The 21,439-nt window shown below is 38.0% G+C and overlaps 1 long non-coding RNA gene across 1 annotated transcript; it reads left to right on the plus strand.

Moving 5' to 3' along the window:
• Positions 1-768: 768 nt before the first annotated feature.
• LOC122194508 (uncharacterized) lies at positions 769-5,695 on the plus strand. The gene is made up of 2 exons (XR_006183321.2): positions 769-1,431; positions 1,528-5,695. It is a non-coding gene; the product is annotated as an uncharacterized LOC122194508 (long non-coding RNA).
• Positions 5,696-21,439: the final 15,744 nt, after the last annotated feature.

The following is a 21,439-nucleotide window of genomic DNA, read 5'->3' on the forward strand; positions in this document are numbered from 1 at the left end:
GACAATATAATTTTTGCCTAAAACAAAGAAATGAACTAAATATAACTTTTGCAACTTAAAATTTAAACTATATAAAACATCTAGAATGTTCGTGTAAGTATCATGTTTCCCTATAGGGCTCACGACCGCGAGTTATATCTATAACGACTAACTCAATTTAAATTTTAGTAAAAAGGGTGTAAATGTAAAAGTTTGGTTACATAATTGTGTCTATTATTGATCATATCCGGTTTTTTTCAAAAAAGTTACAACAATCTGGTTATTTTCAACAAAAACAAATCTATCAGTAGTCTTACCATACGTTTTTAATTTATTCTTGCACAATGTATCATTAGACAACGTACCACTAGTAGTTTAACATATCTTGTGGCCTTCATGAACCTTTCCGATGCGTGCTCTTTAGCTTACTAATTCCATATAGGTTGAAAATCATGAAACCTTGAATTTTGTCAACTTGACCCTTCACATGCTTCTCATTTCCGCAATCGTGCATGAACTTTTAAGTTAGTTTCTCGACTTCTTATGTAACATAACGTTCTACCTACGGCATACCATAAACTCTTAAACATTTTATAAATAAAATGTTAGGTTTTTCAAATTAAAAATTGTTTTATACAAAAAGATATTATAACAATATTATGATATATAGATCGAAAAGATGTAAATGATTTCCCATATATTCCCATCACAGTGAGCTCTCTGACCTTCTTCTGGGTCAAACTGAGTTCCCATTTTAATAGGGGGAAAATATGTCCCAACTCCCGAATGTGGTACAACATGGGGTACAGTACACAACTCACTAGCTGTAGGGATTGCAAAATTTTAAAGGGTCCCACACCCAATTAAGCTTTAGTCATCTCATAGACCCCATGGAGACAACACAACCCCAATATGAATCCTTACTTATAAATGATGAAGAAAGTAGATCTGTTTCTTGTAATTGAGTTCCCATATATCCCCATCAAAATCTCTCTCTCTCTGGAGAGAGAGAGAGAGAGAGAGAGAGAGAGAGAGAGAGAGAATGGTTGGTGTAGGTGTAAGTTTCTGAAAGAAATGAAAATTGCGTACGGAGGGTTCCCGATTAAAAGAAGGTGGGTGATGAGCAAGATGGAGAAGCAGGGCACGTGCATTACTAACTCATCATGAAGACCTACAAAAGTTTTGCGTTAATTAAACCTTGAAGGTGTTAATCCAACGTACCTAACCCAGCCAAATAGCCTTGACGTCTGGAGTTGATGGTTTAACCCTTGTATATTTCTTTGCGATTCACCTACAGATCTTTGAATAATTTAGCCACTTGAATACTTCAATTACACTCCATTTTAGTGGATGCAACAAGTGAGTTAGTGGTTCATGTGCCCATCTTCGCCATCATGACAACCCAACCTTTGTACAAGATTACAGCTGGCCAAGGTAGCTTCATTTATTCAGGTCGGTAATTAAGTTCATTATCATGTATCTTCGAAAATGGCTGCCTTGAACCTGATATTTTCATGGTAAATTAACTAGTTATTTTGAAAATTACAGCTTTTGTGGAGTTATCCTTGTAATTAATTAACAAAGTAAGTCGTTCTCTTAATTTCTTTATATATTGATGGAAATTAACAACTGATGTTTTATGACTGAAGGCGAAATCTACAGCTTGAAAATTTACTTTGTATAATGTATAATTTTGTTATAGATGATAGGTTATTATACGTACGGTCTTTGTGACTGTTAGTTTCATTATCATTTGTTCTATGGTGAGGCCTTTCTTTTTTTTTTTCTTTTTTTTTTTCAGTTACAGTTGTCGGTGTCCTTCGTCATACTTTATTTTGTAGCATATAGTTTCTTTTTTATTTATTCATCTATTTTTTTTTTTTTTTTTCATTTCAAAAAGACCTGGTTTCGCTGTGTAGTGCAGAAAGTATGATTATCAGGAAATAAAATCGACAAGTATCTTGATTGAGGAGGAACTACCCCAAATAATTTTATGGTCGAAGAATTCGTATAAATAAATATATTTTTTTCTTCTTTTGCGAAAAGCAACCAAAAACTTCTTTATACTTTTAGTTTATTATTTCAGATTTAACATTATTGGGTGTGTATATCTAATCATGTGTGAGATCACAGCTAGAAAATCCACCACAATGGCCGGTATTATATTATGCCTAACGTAGAGGGGAGTGGACTCGGCAAACACCGGGACGCCTCCTCTATATGCAAAGGTCGGCATTTGAACTTAGCAGGTAGATACCGAGTCTCTCTCTGGTTTTTTTTTTCTCCCACCATGACCCTCTCTCTCTTCTCCCTCATCCACTTCCTTTGTCATTGTAAAGAGATTTCGGCAACCACATGAGTTGATGTGTAACTCGGCAAATGTTGCCATGACTCCTCCAACCTTATGCGTTTAGTTTTTATGGTTTTGTTTGATTTTTGATTATTTATTGTCATATTTTTTATAATTGATCGGAAATTAATATTTTATTTTTAAGTGATTTTTTATTAATTTTTATCTTTATTTAAAATTTTATTTATTATTTATTATTTATTATATGCAATTTTAAAATAACCTTTTAACTTAAAAAATATATTTTTTTTAATCTAATCTTAACCCTAAACCTATCATTTTCATCCTATCTCCTTCTTCATTTTGCGAAATTCCGCCACCTCTAAAATCCAACTTCAACATCTACAAAACCTCCTTAATACTACATCGCAGGCGCCACATTCAACATCTATAATTCCGCCTCAACATTTCATCTTCGACACCACCTTCAACTTTCCTAATGTCGCCTTCAAAATCCAAAATCGCAAAATTCTTTCCAGATCTTAATATCCACCACAAATCTCATCCACGTTTATCTTCTACGTTGCTATCTCCTTCTCTCTGTCACCTTTGATTCATCGAGATTTTTGTCTCCAGTTCTCTTCTTCATCTTCGATTCACATTGTTACGTCCCAATTTTCAAATTGATTTTTTTTTTCTTTTAAAAGAGTCATTAAACAACTATTTCTCATAAAGGTGAAATACTAAATATTTCCAAAACCACAAAACCATAACATGTGAAATCAATGTATCAAATCATCAGAAGTAGGGAAAGTTTAAGAACATAAACATAAAAGATGCGTATTCGTAGCTCTCAAGGCGTGCACAAGTTTTTAGTGGCATATTCCTTTTTGTGACACTATATTTATTTTTAATGATACATATTATTTTGTACCTCTATATCACCTCTATTTTGGTTTTCCCGCCTTTGATTCCCCAAAAACTAAAAGCTTCCCATTGCCAGATCATTTTCATTTTCAACTTTTAATTTACAATCAGTGTTAGAATTTTAACCTAATTTCCCACACCAAAAAAATCATATGAACGTTTCTCCTACCACACTAGTTTCTATGGAATATTCTTAATATTCAATTCATGTCCACGTTCCTCACCCCCCATTTTATAGAGCTCCTCTTGAAATCAAAATTCACTGCTTTACCACGTTCGCCACTTGATAGAGAAGACGAAGTTGTTTGTGGTTTTAGGTTTGAAGATGACTGTTTCAGGTAATGATTCAGATTATTGATGTTGTTATTATCGCAAAATTCGAGAAGTTGCATTGGGTTCCTCTTTTAGATGGAGAAGAGAGGTAACAATAGGTCAGTTTCAATTTAGGGTTAAATGTGCGCATCATGGAGTTCCTATTTTTTATTTAAGGTTTATAGTTGGATGTGTGTGTTCCCAATTACTGATTTAGGGTTTATAGTTGCTCAAAATTTCATGATAATATCATTTTCTTTGCTTGTATCAACCCCCAAATTTATTTATGTTTCATCTTAGTAAGGCTAATTTCTAATTTTCAAATTCAAATGTGCAGTGAAGAACTTTTATAAATTTTTGTTGTTGAATGCTTCAGAAGAAACTAAATACCATGGTGTCCTTGAAACCCTAATATCGAACCCTAGCCTTTAGAGTGAAGATCTTGGAGCCTTTTTGGTAATTTTTGTGCATTCATGTTGAGGAAGAAGGTCATTGAAGAAGGTGATGTTGCATACAAGCTTGTAGATCCAGAAACTACCTCACTTTTTGCATCTTTTGAAGGTATAAAGTTCAAACATTGATGATGTTCTTTCTAGATCTCTTTAGATGGGTTTTAGGAGATATTTGTCCCAAAGCTTGGACCTTTGTGAGTATGGGGTGCTCCAGAGCATATTGGATGTCCTTTTAGATATATTAGTGTGCTTAGATTCATAAAGAAGGTTGCTTGATCGTTTCCCTTGGCCCATGCATGAGTTAAGTTACTAAAAGTGTCTTAGAAGTTAAGATTTGTGTATTGAGCCCTATCTAGCCATGCAAAGGCTTAAAGTCAGTAAATTTATTGGTTAAATCATTCTACAATGGTCAGATATGAAGTTTGGATAAGTGTCTTAAAGGATTAAGACATAAAATTTGTTGATTATGGACCAGGCAAAGTACATTGGGTGTACTCCTAGCTACGCCCCGCATAGCCAGGCCCATCCCCGATGATTGCTGACTCAAGTTGTACGACCCGCGTAGAAAGTGTACACCCTGCATATAGACGAGAATGTAGCTAGGCTTGTTTACTTTTGCTGACTTTTGACTTTGGTCAAAAGATTTAGGGTTTTGGACCATGGAAGGGAAAAATTGTCTTTTTTGCCATTGGACCTATGAGTCGGGTTATAACCTTAACTTACTACGGGTACTTGTTGTGGTTATTAGGCAAATTCTAGCTCCGACAATATGAGTGTTAGATTTATATCTCATCAGTATCAGGTGAGTCTCCTCACTTATTCTTATTTGTGTTCCAAAATAGTTGTATTTTTGATGACCAGCTGGGTCTAGCTACTACTATTGTGTTATCTGTTTACGTGCAATTAAGACTTCAAGTAGTCTCCAGGGTTGCTGATAATGTAACGCCCGCATTTCCAGGCTAGGCATTATTGTTGATGTAATAGTCTAGGTTAACCTTTTTAATTCTTTTGAAGTATTAATGATGAAATATTTGAGTATTATGTGGATTATATGTATTTGTATACTTATTACTTAATTATAAAGATATAATTAATAAAGGATAAGAATAAGTGTCAAAATGGAATTCATAACGCTATGCTAACAAGAAGCGAAGGCCGATGACCTTCGAAGTTGGAGATTCGGTTTTGCTTAAAGTCTTGCCGTGGAAGGGACTTATAAGATTTGGTAAAAGGGGAAAGTTAAGTCCAAGGTTTATTGGACCGTTTAAAGTTCTTCAGAGGGTTGGGAACCAAGATTACAAGCTCGAATTACCCGAAGAGTTGAATGGAATTCATAACACTTTCCATGTGTGTTATTTGAGGAAGTTCACGGGAGAAGTTCCCGATATAATTCCAATTTCTGAATTGAGAATTGATGAAAACAAAAGGTTAATTGAAGAACCTGAGACAATTGTTGACCGAAAGACTAAGAAGCTTTGACGCAAGATGGTCGAATTAGTTCTTGTCCGTTGGAAACATTCGAATGGGCCAAATCTCAACTGGGAAATGGAGAGTGACATGTTGCTATCCGCATTTGTTTGTTGATGTGTGATTCTGGGGACGGAATCATCCTAAGGGGGAGAGAATTGTAACGCCCGCGTTTCCAGGCTAGGCATTATTGTTGATGTAATAGTCTAGGTTAACCTTTGTAATTCTTTTGAAGTATTAATGATGAAATATTTGAGTATTATGTGAATTATGTGAATTATGTGTATTTGTATACTTATTACTTAATTATAAAGATATAATTAATAAAGGATAAAAATAAGCGTCAAAATTAAAGTGTGAGATAAGCCCGATATCTTTACATAAATTTGTAGTGGTCGAAACAAGGATTCCGGAGATATAAGGAATGCCGAAATCCGAGTTCTAACAAATAAGTTATGACCTGTTGAAGTTTCGCGACAGAACCGGCACGACGCCGAATGACGTAAAATATGAATTTAAGATAGAGTGATACCTAGCCTTAGTGATCTAAACGAAAGTCGTAGGTTTCTTTAAACCGAGAGCATGCATAAAAAGAACGCCCAAATCTGACTTCGTATGAGGAAGTTATGATTTTCTGAAGTTTCGACTTAGCGGTATGCAGCCCGAATACTCAAATATGAGATCGAGTGATTCTTAACCGAAACAATCTAAATGAGAGTCGAAGATCTCGTCAATAGTAGTCCAACGATAAAAAGACAGACGAAAACGGAGTTCAGATGAAGGAGTTATAAATTTCGAACGGAGTTTTCTTGTCCCGGCCTACTGAAAAATAATATATAAGTAATATATTTATAATATATTAAAAATAAAGTCAAAATTAGCCAATGGAGACTAAACGAGAGTTGTAGAACATAATATCACCTTCGCGTCGATATAAAAAACGTCGAAAACGAAGTTCGTATGCAAAAGTTATGAATTTCTGAAGTTCGGGGCGCGAACCCCAAAGCTGTGTCAAAGACCACGATGTGGCAAGCAGTGCCACGACGTGGCGTATAACGCCCGGGTTTCAGGGCTAAGCATTTTTAACAACGTAATAGTCTAGGTCAACTATTGTAACTCTTTTGAAGTAATAAAGATGAAAAATTTGAGTATTATGTGAATTATGTATATTTATGTGCTTATTATTTAATTATAAATGTATAATTAATAAATAATAAAAATAAGCATCAAAATTAAAGTGTGAGATAATCCCTATATCTCTACATAAAGTTGTAGTGGTCGAAACAAGGATTCTGCGGATATAAAGAACACCGAAATCCGAGTTATAACGAAGAAGTTATGACCCATCGAAGTTTCACGAAAGAACCGGCACGGCACCGGAAAGCGTAAATAGTGAATTTACGATGGAGAAATTTTTAGCTTTAGCGATAAAAACGAAAGTTGTAGAATATGTTAAACTAACAGCGTCGATAAAAGGAACGCCCAAATCTGACTTCGTATGAGGAAGTTATGATTTTTCGAAGTTTCGGATTAGCAGTGTACAACCCGAAATTCGAATATTAGATCGAGTGATTTTTAGCCGACACGACCTAAACAAGAATCGAAGATCTCGTTAAGAGTAGCGTAACGAGAAAAAGATGGGCGAAAACGGACGTCGGATGAAGAAGTTATGAGGATTTAACGGACCAATCATGTCCCGACCTGTTAATAACATAAAATTTGAAATCGAGTCAAAATTAGCCGATGGAGTTTAAACGAAAGTTGTAGAGTACGTTCCCGCCTTCGCGTGGATATAAAGAACTTCAAAAACGGAGATCTGATACGAAGTCGCTGACGTGGCGCTTTCCCAGCCGTCCGATGATAATCGCTGAAGTCGCCTCGGATCGTGACACATAGCCCCCTCGCTACACCCAACGTCCGATCTCGTACGTGTCGCGTTCGCATAGCCATGCTCGGTTCAGGAGAAGTCACGTCACACCACCGAGCCTTCGCCACCTGGTCATCTTATCCGAAATTATGCCCCGCGTAACCTTCTGAACGCCCCACGTAGTGCGAAGCCTCGCACCTATAAAAGGGGTGCGAGGGCAGCCGGTTTTTCACACCAAAATCTTCTTCTCTCTCTAAAATATTTCTCTCTCTAAGACCCCAAACCACCCCAAAGCCCTAGATTAAACCCCTAGCTCCCGAGGGAAGCCCCGAGGCTCCCGGAGTCCTGAGAAAAAGAGTTTTTCGGTTTTGAAACGCTGCTCCAAATAAAGTTCCGGTTTTCGATAAAATCCGTTGTAAGTGAGCTACGCTTACGCGATTTTTAATATAGCTTTCAAATAATTATAGGAATTTTATTAGGTCCTTAAAATAATTATTTGGACTATTATTATGAGTTATATTGAGTGTTATGAACGCTTATATAATAATAATAATAATAATAATAATAATAATAATAATAATAATAATAATAATAGTCAGACTAATTAATTTGTCGTGGTTATCGTTATACTAAACCCTAGTGGTATTGGTACTAGGTTTTATCGAAGGAAAATTGTTTTGAGAGTATCGAAGCGCTGTCCGAGTGCTGAGTCACCACCTTTCAAGTGAGTGCATAGTTACTTTTAGCTTACACATAGATATGAAGTATTTTATATAAATTACTTGCTATGTGTGCGTATTATTTGAATACTTGCTATCTATGCTGGATGAACATTTTTATACATGTTTTCAATAATTTAAATTGTATATGTATTTTATATCTACGAAAAATGTTGGGGTAAAACATGGGTAGATGTAATAGTTGTTGTGTGATAAAATGAAATAATGAGAGGCCTCGTTATATATGTTATTAATGATCCAGTCATCTAGCGGAGTATAGATGACGACCACGGACTATTCTAGTCAGTCCAGTGAAACACTAGGAGGCTCGCAACATGTAGGTGTTTATTTGAACTATGTGTTTATTTAAACTGTGTGCTCACCAGATGTACTCCATCCCCCACATGGCTCGCAACCTGTAAGTATTTTATACGAAATACGTGTTATGTGTATATTTTGATAAAGTTAATAAACTTATTTATTGTGGGTTGAAAACGCTATGTGCTCACCAGGCTCCCAAGCCTGACCCACTCAGTTTCGTGTATTACAGGTAGTGGCGCAAGAGCATAGATTTGATGTCTTGGGATGAGAGATTAATGGATTTTAGGCCTGTAAATACGGGATAATGTAGTAAGGCCTATATTGTATTGTTTATGCTTATGATCTGTATCGAATATGACATCCCGAGTCTTTTTAATGAAATACATTTCTAGGGAAAAGCTTTTGATAAATCTTTATCATATATTGTTTTGGGACAAATTCCGCAACACTTTTATTTAAAATATTACTTTGATTTTTAAACAAAGCATAAACAAAATCGGTCTTTTCTGGCCGTAAAAATGGTGATGTCACAGTTGGTATCAGAGCATTAGTTTAAGCGAACTAGGAATTTGTAGGAAATTTCTAGACTTAAACTTAGAATGCTAAGCGATGATTGTGAGGTGTGAGCACTAGCTTATTTTAGGAATTATGCCTAAAATGCTTTTATGTGCTAAATGCGTTGTGCCTGGTATGCTGTAAACTGTTCGGATCTATGGTCTGTTGCCGACGGATCTGGAAACCTTATGTGTTTAGGATTCTAAACGTACGACTACGATATTAGAACTAGCATATAAACGTTTTGGAGAGATAAGCATGATTTGAACATCAGTCCTAAATAAAGATCTAAATTCACCTTATTCGGTGTATAGATCAAGATGGCAAGGACCCATAGCGGAAACGTGAATGCAAATGGGAACAGAAACCAACCCCCAGTGATTGAGCAAATACCGGTTGTGGAAGCCGCTGCTGAGCCAATAACAATGGCCAGAGTGCAAGCGATGATCCAGGTAATGTTGGATCGTCAAATGGAGGAAACCAGACGTTTGCTCCAACAAAATCGAGAGGAAGCGACTATTCATATCGAACAACCCGAGTTGAATGAAGGGCGAACTGAGGAGGGAGAGTACAGTGGAACTGTTGGTCAAGTCAACCCACCAATAGTTCAACAAAACAACCAAGATGACAGAGTCGAGAGGAATGGATGCAAGTACAAGGATTTTCTGACTTGCAAGCCATCGACTTTCACAGGAAAGGAAGATCCGATCGGGGTCATGGATTGGATCTCGGAGATGGAATTAGCTTTTATGACGTGCAGTTGCAGAGGAAAGCTATAGTCCATGTTTGCAATGTGTCAGTTTCAAGGAGGCGCTGTACGTTGGTGGAATGCCTTGGAGAAGAATTTAAGCCCCAACAAGCCCCTGCAACTAACATGGGCAGAATTTCTGGTGCAATTCAAACGAAAGTACTGATCAGCTCAAAACCTGCTCGTGCTAGAGAACCAGTTTCTAACCCTGAAAAAGGGAAGCATGTCAATCGATGAATACACGAACAACTTCACAGAAAAGATGGAGTTTGCCTTGCGTCTTGTTCCGGATGAGCTAACAACGATCGACAAGTACGCTAACGGACTCCCATGGGAGTATGCGGTGCCAGTGCGTCAGACACCTACTCTGGAGGCAGCTATCTGGGCTGCCAAGTCTGTGGAGGATATGATTAAGGAAAGAGCTGCCAGCAAAGTCGAGGTTGGCGAGAAGAGGAAATTTGAAGGGTCTGCTAAACCCAACAAAAAGAAGAGCAAGTTCGGTTCAAAGAAGCTCGGGGGAGGAGGAAATGAATTTAAATGGTGCGAGAAGTGCAAGAAGAAGCACTCCGGAAAATGTGGCGAGGAAGTAACCTGCTACAAGTATGGGAAAACGGGGCACTATTCCAATGAGTGCACCACCAACAAGAGTGTTTGCTATGAGTGCTGTGAAGAAGGGCATATTGATAAGGATTGCCCAAAGAAGAAAGATGCGGGAAGGCCCAACATACCACCGAAGCCGAAGGTGAGAGCCTTCCAGATGATGCTCGAGGCTGCGAAGGAGGTAGCAGACGTCGCTTCAAGTACCTTTCTTGTAAATGGTTTTCCTGCAAATATACTATTTGATTCCGAAGCCAACTACTCCTTTGTGTCGCATAAATTTGGTGGGAAATTAGCATTGCCTATAGAAAAACTTGATAATGCCCTGATTGTAGAAGTTGCCAGTGGCAAATTCGTACCTGTTAGTAATCGTATTAAGAACGTAGTCATCGACCTAAACGGAAACGAATTCCATGAGGAGCTATTACCCATAGAGTTAAACGGTTTTGACATCGTTTTGGGTATGGATTGGCTTAGCGCCAACGATGCCGATATATTATGCCGAAAGAAGATAGTAAGGGTAAACCCGCCCGAGAAGGAATCATTTATGGTGTACGAGGACAAACGTAGAGTGAATTCTGGAATCATCTCCTTGATGAAAGCCAGGAAATGTTTGTCCAAAGGATGTGAATCATACTTGGCATTCGTAATCGATGCTAAGAAGGAGAAGAAAGAGGTGCAAAATATACCGGTTGTGTGTGATTATCCGGAAGTCTTTCCCAAAAATCTTCCTGGATTACCACCTGATAGGCAAGTGGAGTTTCGTATAGACTTGTTACCAGGTAAAACACCGATAACAAAGGCACCTTACCGATTAGCACCGACGGAGATGAAGGAGCTTATGATGCAACTTCAGGAGCTGTTGGACAACAGTTTCATTAGACCTAGTCCATCACCCTGGGGAGCTCCGGTGTTATTGTGAAGAAGGATGGAAGCATGAGAATGTGTATAGACTACCGAGAGCTAAACAAGGCAATGGTGAAGAACAAGTATCCATTGCCGAGGATTGAGGACCTATTCAATCAGTTGCAAGGTTCGAGCTACTTCTCAAAGATCGATCTTAGGTCGGGATATCATCAGCTGAAAGTGAGAAATAAGGATATCGAGAAGACTGCATTCAGAACAAGATATGGACACTACGAGTTCTTGGTTATGTGGTTTGGACTAACCAATACTCCAGCAACATTCATGGATTTGATTAACAAGGTTTGTAAACCATTCCTCGATAAATCCATGATAGTGTTCATCGACGACATTCTCATCTACTCGAAAAGCTAGGAGGAGCATGGCAAGCATCTACGAGAAGTGTTGGAAGTATTGAAGAAGGAGAAGCTTTACGCTAAGTTCTCCAAACGCGACTTTTGGATACGAGAGGTCCAGTTCTTGGGTCACGTGGTTAACCAGGAAGGGATAATGGTTGACCCCGCAAAGATCAAGGTTGTAATGAAGTGGGAACGTCCAAAGAGTCCCACGGAGATTCCAAGCTTTCTAGGATTAGCCGGATATTATCGACGATTTATCCAAGGTTTTTCTTCAATAGCTGCTCCATTAACAGCGTTGACCCACAAAGGAGCTACATATACGTGGAGTGAGAAACACAATGAGGCATTAGAGAAGCTAAAGAAGAAGTTATGTGAAGCACCGATACTTTCTCTACCCGAGAAGACTTCGCGGTTTACAGTGATGCATCTGGAGTCGGGTTGGGTTGTGCTCTGACCCAAAGAGAAAAGGTGATTGCATACGCATCTCGACAATTGAAAGAGCACGAAAAGAACTACCCCACTCATGATCTGGAGTTGGCAGCGGTAGTATTTGCCTTAAAGATATGGAGGCATTACCTCTACGGCACGAAGTGCAAGTTGTTCACTGATCACAAGAGTCTCCAGTATCTCTTTAATCAGAAGGAGTTGAACATGAGGCAACGACGATGGCTAGAGTTACTCAAGGACTACAATTGTACGATACTTTACCACCCCGGTAAAGCAAATGTTGTCGCTGATGCTCTTAGTCGGAAAGTCAACCTTGAAAGGAAAAGGCTAAGAGCGTTGAGAATTGAAGTCGTCTCGACAATTGTGGAAAGCATTAGGAAAGCTCAAGAAGAAGCCTTAGAAAAGAATGACCGAAAAGAGGACCATTTGGGCAAAACGTTAGTGTTTGGTACAAACAGTCAAGGACTGAAGGTATTCCAAGATCAGATTTGGGTACCTAAGACGGGAGGAATAAGAGATCTTCTGATGGAAGAAGCACACAAGACCATGTACTCGATTCATCCCGGTAGCACTAAAATGTATAGGGACCTAAAACCCTATTACTGGTGGCTGACGATGAAGCTCGATGTTGCGAAGTACGTGGCTGAGTGTGTAACATGTGCGAGAGTTAAGGCACAACATCAGAAACCGTATGGGAGTTTAGAACCTTTACCTGTACCCATGGGTAAATGGGAAGACATCACCATGGATTTTGTGACTAAACTGCCCAGGACGAAGAACGGACACAACATGATTTGGGTAGTCGTGGATCGTTTTACCAAGAGTGCATACTTCATAGTAGCCAACGAGAAGTGGTCTATGGATAAGCTCGCAAATGCGTACGTGAAGGAAGTTGTAAGACTGCACGGTGTTCCTCTTACGATTGTATCAAATCATGATAGTCGTTTCACGTCGAGGTTCTGGAGGAGTCTACAAGAGGAGTTGGGTGAAAAGTTGTGTTTGAGTACTGCTTATCATCCGCAAACTGATGGTCAGAGAGAAAGAACGATTCAAACAATGGAAGATATGCTGAGAGCATGTACCCTTGAGTTCCAAGGGAATTGGGACGAGCACTTGCCTATGGTAGAATTTTCATACTACAATAGTTTTCACTCGAGCATCAAGATGGCGTCTTATCAAGCCTTGTATGGACAGAAGTGTCGTACACCGTCTTGTTGGCTTGAAGCCGGAGAGAAGTAGTTTATGGGCCCCCGAGATAGTCCATGAGACTGCTGAGAAGTTGAAGGTGATTAGGGAAAGAATGTTAGCAACTCAGGATCGTCAGAAGAGCTATGCTGACAAGAAAAGACGACCGATGACCTTCGAATTTGGGGATTCCGTTTTTCTTAAAGTCTCACCGTGGAAGGGACTTATAAGATTCGGAAAACGAGGGAAGTTGAGTCCAAGGTTTATTGGACCGTTCAAAGTTCTTCAGAAGATTGGGAACCAAGCTTACAAGCTGGAATTGCCCGAAGAACTCAATGGTATTCATAACACCTTCCATGTGTGTTATTTGAGAAAATTCACGGCAGATGTTCCCGACATAATTCCAATCTAAGAGTTAAGGATGGATGAGAATAAGAGGCTGATCGAAGAGCCCGAGGCAATTTTTGACCGTAAGACTAAGAAGTTACGACGCAATATGGTCGAATTGGTGCTAGTCCGATGGAAACATACGAATGAGCCAAATCTCACTTGGGAAACAAAGGATGACATGATGAGTAGCTATCCACATCTGTTTGTTGATGCATGATTCCGGGACGGAATCATCCTAAGGGGGAGAGAATTGTAACACCCGGGTTTCAGGGCTAAGCATTTTTAACAATGTAATAGTCTAGGTCAACTATTGTAACTCTTTTTGAAGTAATAAAGATGAAATATTTGAGTATTACGTGAATTATGTGTATTTATTTGCTTATTATTTAATTATAAATGTATAATTAATAAAGAATAAAAATAAGCGTCAAAATTAAAGTCTGAGATAAGCCCGATATCTCTACATAAAGTTGTAGTGGTCGAAACAAGGATTCCGGGGATATAAACGCCGAAATCCGAGTTATAACGAAGAAGTTATGACCCGTCAAAGTTTCGAATATTAGATCGAGTTAATTTTAGCCGACACGACCTAAACAAGAATCGAAAATCTCATTAAGAGTAGCGTAACAAGAAAAGGATGGGCGAAAACGGACGTTGGATGAAGAAGTTATGAGGATTTAACGGACCATTCCTGTCCCAGCCTGTTAATAATATAAAATTTCAATTCGAGTCAAAATTAGCCGATGGAGTCTAAACGAAAGTTGTAGAGTACGTTCCCGCCTTCGCGTGGATATAAAGAACGTCAAAAACGAAGCACGTACGCGAAAGTTACGAATTTTTAAAGTTTGTACTCGATTTTGCGAGATCTAATACGAAGTCGCTGACGTGGCGCTTTCCCAGCCGTCCGATGATAATCACTGAAGTCGCCTCGGATCGTGACATGTAGCCCCTTCGCTACGCCCAACGTCCTGTCTCGTACGCGTTGCGTTCGCATAGCCATGCTCGGTCCAGGAGAAGCCACGTCACACCACCGAGCCTTCGCCACCTGGTCGTCATATCCGAAGTCACGCCCCGCGTAACCTTCTGAACGCCCCGCGTAGTGCGAAGCCTCGCACCTATAAAAGGGGTGCAAGGGCAGCCGGTTTTTCACACCAAAATCTTCTTCTCTCTCTAAAATATTTCTCTCTCTAAGACCCCAAACCACCCCTAAGCCCTAGATAAAACCCCTAGCTCCCGAGGGAAGCCCCGAGGCTCCCGGGTTCCCGAGAAAAAGAGTCTTTCGGTTTCGAAACGCTGCTCCAAATAAAGTTCCAGTTTTCGTTAAAATCCGCTATAAGTGAGCTACGCTTACGCAATTTTTAATATAGCTTTCAAATAATTATAGGAATTTTATTAGGTGCTTAAAATAATTATTTGGGCTATTATGATGAGTTATATTGAGTGTCATTAACACTTATATAAAAATAATAATAATAGTCAGACTAATTAATTTGTCGCGGTTATCGTTATACTAAACCCTAGTGGTATTGGTACTAGGTTTTATCGAAGGAAAACTGTTTTGAGAGTATCGAAGCGCTGTCCGAGTGCTGAGTCACCACCTTTCAAGTGAGTGCATAGTTACTTTCAGCTTACACATAGATATGAAGTATTTTATATAAATTACTTCTTATGTGTGCGTATTATTTGAATACTTGCTATCTATGCTGGATGAACATTTTTATACATGTTTTCAATAATTTAAACTGTATATGTATTTTATATCTACGAAAAATGTTGGGGTAAAACATGGGTAGATGTAATAGTTGATGTGTGATAAAATGAAGTAATGAGAGGCCTCATTATAGATGTTATTGATGATCTAGTCATCTAGCGGAGTATAGATGACGACCACGGACTATTCTTGACAGTCCAGTGGAACACTAGCAGGCTTGCAACCTGTAGGTGTTTATTTGAACTATGTGTTTATTTGAACTGTGTGCTCACCAAATGTACTCCATCCCCCACATGGTTGCCTTAAGGACATTTACTACTGAGGAATCCCCTTAGCAGTAGTGTCCATCCCGATGATAGTCCTTAGACTAGGTCCCTTGTTTTAGATGTTTTAGGGACGTAAAGTGAGGATAACGGGAACGGGTAATCGTGTTTGTTTTGTTTGATAAACTTAATAAACTTATTTATTGTGGGTTGAAAACCCTATGTGCTCACCAGGCTCCCAAGCCTAACCCACTCAGTTTCGTGTATTACAGGTAGTGGCGCATGAGCATAGATGTGATGTCTTGGGATGAGAGATTAATGGATTTTAGGCCTGTAAATACAGAATAATGTAGTAAGGCCTATATTGTATTTTTTATGCTTATGATCTGTGTCGAACATGACATCCTGAGTCTTTTTAATGAAATACATTTCTATCGAACATGACATCCTGAGTCTTTTTAGTAAACTTATTTATTGTGGGTTGAAAACCCTATGTGCTCACCAGGCTCCCAAGCCTAACCCACTCAGTTTCGTGTATTACAGGTAGTGGCGCATGAGCATAGATGTGATGTCTTGGGATGAGAGATTAATGGATTTTAGGCCTGTAAATACGGAATAATGTAGTAAGGCCTATATTGTATTGTTTATGCTTATGATCTATATCGAACATGACATCCTGAGTCTTTTTAATGAAATACATTTCTACGGAAATGCTTTTGATAAATCTTTATCATATATTATTTTGGGACAAATTCCGCAACACTTTTATTTAAAATATTACTCTGATTTTTAAACAAAGCATAAACAAAATCGGTCTTTTCTGGCCGTAAAAATGGGGATGTCACATGGCAGGTCTTCTGACACCTCTGTGAGTCCCCCAGATACAACTTGGGATGACGCATGCAGTAACGATCAAGCCCACGACGTGGAAAAAGGTGCCACGGCGTGGCAATGGCAGATTTTTCCCTATAAATAGATTTGAAGGGCCAGCCGTTTAGGGTTGCTATTTTCTCTCCTCTCTCTCCCGTTTTACCTCGATTTACGTGCAAGAAATATCCCGAAGCCCTGGTATCATCCCGAGACCCGAAGCGAGTCCCGAAGCCCAAAGATTCCGAGAAGAAAAGAGTTTCCGAGCCAAAGCTCTGCCCGCGAGGAGTCCGGTTTTTGTGAAGATCTTCCAGATCTACCGAAGAATACTACTTCTACAAGCCGTAGTGTTATCTGGTCATCTTCTGATCAAGTGAGTGTGTAGTTACGTTCTTCTAACGCATAATTATGAAGTATTTTATACAAAATACGTGTTATGTGTATATTTTGTTTTTATATGTGTGAATGTATATTCACTTTCTTCTATCTCATGGATATGATTTATTCTCTATGAAATACGTGTTATGTGTATGTGTCTTATCTTTTATCTGGAATGTGTTTTGAATGAACATACTATACATGTTTTAAACTATGTATAAAAATGTATATTTTACCTACTAAAATGTTGGGTAGAACATGGGTAGATAGTTGTCTTGTGATAAAAAGATGAGAGGCCTCGATGTTTTTGATTTAGTCATCTAGCGGAGTTTAGATGACGACCGCAGACTTTTCTAGACAGTCCTGTGGAACGCTAGCAGGCTCGCCACCTATAGGTGTTAATGAACTTGGGTGTTCATTCGTTGTACACCATCCCCCTCATGTTTGCCTTATTTGACTTATATTGCTGAGGAACCCCCGAAGCATGTGTTGTCGCCCTGATGAAATATTCTTAGACTAGGTCCCTTGTGTTAGTTGTTTTAGGGACATAAAGTGAGAATAACGGGAATGGGTAATTGGGTTATTGTTGGTTAATGAAAACAAAGTTAATTACTCATTGTGGGTTGAAAACCCTATATACTGACTAAGCTCCCAAGCCTGACCCACTCAGTTTCTTTGTATTACAGGTAGTGGCGCCAGAGCATAAGTTGGATGATTTGTCAAGTTATTTTTGGATTATAAACCTGTTGTTGTAAATAACTGTTGTAAGGTCTGTATTGAAATGTTTATGCTTTTGGTCTGTTTATCGGAACATGACATCCCGAGTATTGTAATATAATGAAAAATACATTTTTTTAAGAAATGCTTTGGTAAATCTTATTTGATCTTATTTTGTTTTGGGAACGAATTCCGAAACTTTTTAAATCAAACGATTACTCTGAAATCATTTTAAAAGCATAAATTAAACCGGTCTTTTCTGGCCGTGATTTTGGGGATGTCACAGATAACCCACCGGGCGTGCTGTTTGCTAACCGAGACTTCGTGTAGTCTCTAGGGTTGCTGATACCTATAGCTGTTTATGTGTTGTGTCATATGAGATATCTTGGGAAACTCACTAAGCTTCGTGCATATTGTGACATCCTCAAATTCACAGCCATTTTAAAAATTTTATTTATTCTTATTTGAAAATCAGAGTATTCATTTTAAAGAATAATATTGATGAGGAATTTATTCCCAAAAAAACATGATAAATATATTATCCAAGCACATCTGAAGAAATGTATTTTGTTTATATTAAAACTTTGTGATGTCATTGTCAATACATAAACATATGCATAAACAAACCTTACATTCATTTACACTAGTGTATTACATCTCTTTTAATCTCTCAGTCCAATGTAGTTTCATATCGACACTTGTAATACAAATAAACTGAGTGGGTTAGGTTGGGAAACCTGATGAGTACATAGGGATTTCAATCCCAGAATGTTATATCATATATATATATATATATATATATATATATATATATATATATATATATATATATATATTAGAACTCACAAAATATACAATTTCATCTTATATAAGCAATTCCTATCCCACCCTGTCGATCCTTACAACGATACGATCCGTACTCTAGGATCTAAAATTAATCTATTAACTTAATCCATACTCCCAAATCAAGTATGTCTAATACATACTCTCGGATCAATAATTGTGCCCATTCCATAATCTCAAACTAGGGACAATTGACTATGTCTCAATCCATGCTTCCGGATTAATGACAAATAACGATGTCCTCTTCATACTCCAGACTAAGGACGAATGACTAAGTCTAATCCATGCTTTCGGATCAATGACAAGTTTTAAAGTTCTACCATCCGTGTATATCTCACTCGTACTCATAAGGATATACTACCTAATATTCGTCTTAATTAATTTAGGTTTACTTTATACCTAAATCGTCATATATTATCATATATGCGCTTAACACGTATTTCAGGAAATATCAAATATTACACACACAAACATATATTTAATACTTTAATCAATATTTGTATTAAAATCGTGTTCACGAAAGGGACTATGCACTCACTTGTTAAAGTGATGATTTCCAACTCGGGCAGCGCTTCGCTTCTAACGATTCTATTTTCCTTTGACAAAACTTACTATTATTACCACTAGATTTTAGCCTAAAATTTATCATGACTATTTACGAGTGATGTTGTTTTATAAATTTAAAATAATACTTTTCAACCACTATGTACAGACAGGGGCCAGACATGAAACACTGGAGGGCAGAACCATTTTGGCATTATAACACTTCTAAAATCCAACAACCCTATGTGGCCCTTCAAACCAGATTTCCCTTACTGCGAGTTGTTAAAAGATATTATAATAACACTTTATATATATATATTTATATATATATATATATATATATATATATATATATATATATATATATATATATATATATATATATTGCTTATAAGTTCATAATAACGAGAATAAATTTAAACCTAAGCCATAATTAAAGTAGGGTAAGCATAACTCACTTACCGGGAGGTTTTGCTAGGAACTGGGCTCTACGGGGGCAGAACTTCCGAGCCGAAAAGCTCTTTTCTCGGAGCCTTCTGGCGCTCCGAAACTTTCCTATAGCACTTAGAAGTTACTAGGGCTTTGGGATGGTTTAGAGAGAGGTTAGAGAGAGAGAGAAGGGTTTGGTGTGAGAAATTGGAGTGAACCTCGCATCCTTTATATAGACAACTAATCCTCGGTACGTTGGGCATACTGTTGGAGGTACGCTGGACGTACTTTGGTACGCAGTGCGTACAAGGTTACGCTACGCGTAGTATGGGGCATGTATCAACCTTCGATGGGGCGACGTTGACAATCCAGAGCCCAGTATTGCGAGACCGCGGGGCGTATTGGCTATATACACGAGGTGTACCCTATACACTAGCAATAGCCCATCCTGACTTCTAAAGTCCGTAACATTCGCATACAAGCTTCGTTTTCGATGTTCATTATATACACGCATAGGTGGTGACGTAATCTACAACTTTTGTTTAGACTCCGTCGGCTATTTTGAATTTATTTTTAAAGTTATATTTTAACAGGCCTGGACAGGTAAAGTCCGTTAAAAATTCATAACTTTGTCATCTAATCTCTGTTTTTATCTGTCTTTTCATCGTTGAGCTCCTATTAACGAGATCTTTGATTCTCGTTTAGGTTGTGTCGGCTAAAAATTGGTTGATCTAAAATTCAAATTTCGAGTTGTACACTACTATGCTAAATCGTAAAAAAAAATCATAACTTCCTCATATGAAGTCAGATTTGGACCTTCTTTTTATGCACGCTCTCGTTTTAACGTATAATACGACTTTTTTTAGATCCCTAAGGCTAAAAAGCATTTTATCGCAAACTCACTTTTTACGATTCCCGGTGTCGTGCCGGTTTTGCCATCAAACTTCGACGGTTCATAACTTCTTCGTTATAACTCAGATTTCGACGTTCTTTATATGTACAAAACCCTTGTGACATATATTATAACTTGGTTACAATTATTTACTATAGATAGTCTTCTATCAAAAAGTCATTTTTGATGTTTATTGTCTCTAAATTGACTAGCCCGAATCTATGGGTGTTACAATTATCTCCCCTTTAGGATGATGACGTCCCAGAATCATCAACAAAACTCAGCTTGTATAATGACTCCATACATTATCTTTTCATCCTAGGTAATAATCGTAACTTCTATGTTCCTTCAAATGAGTATCTAACTCTTGGACTTCTTGATTGCATGAGGTGCTCAATCGTGCACTCGCTCTTTATCCTATGTTAGACCTTTAATCGTAACCTTTGAGTTATAAAAATCGATCCTTATTGGAGACTCCTACTTCTTCTTAAACAAACTTAAGAGATGTTCTTTACTTAGATTATCATGACAGACCGATAGGTCATGTTCTAATGACCTATGATCGTATGATGCAATGCTTAGAATAAGGTCTCTTTGAGTCAAATTCCAAAATGGAATATACCTTCCGTCATGTTTTAATGTGATATAATCACATTCTAGAATGCAACACTTCTAGCTATAGTCTTCTTACTTTAACAACGATCATGGTACTTCCATTGATTGCTTTGATTTTCTCTCACTTCAATCTTCTAGCTTAAGCCAGATGCTACATCGATCTTGGTATTCTCAACAACGTAACATACGCATCTTAGTCAGACTCGATATGATATGACCTCTAGATTCGGAATAACAATCATTTTCTTAGTCATTACCGAAATGAAGATATAGAAATACTTGAACAAAACGGAATCAATTACTAGCTTCTTGGTAACCTTGCGACTTTCCCTGATCCAAGTGTGAGTCCTCTGCTTCTAGTAGTATAGGCCTCTACTACCATTCACACCTACTCATACTCATCCCAAGTATTGTCTCATAGTTTTCCAAGTCTCCACACAAGAATTTCACATAATCATTTAACATATCGGATAACATAATGAAGGTTTATATTAATTCTTGAAACGATTACATAAATATTTAGGTTCACCCTACAATATGTCTCATATATTAGGCTACCCCACATGATACTATCCATATGGCCGCTTTATATCCCAATTCTTGGATATATAGATCTTCACTCCTGATCCCTTGCATCCTCACCTGCTTCATTAAGGATCATCT

The sequence above is a fragment of the Lactuca sativa genome, chromosome 5, assembly GCF_002870075.4.
Source record: "Lactuca sativa cultivar Salinas chromosome 5, Lsat_Salinas_v11, whole genome shotgun sequence".
Classification (NCBI taxonomy): domain Eukaryota; kingdom Viridiplantae; phylum Streptophyta; class Magnoliopsida; order Asterales; family Asteraceae; genus Lactuca; species Lactuca sativa.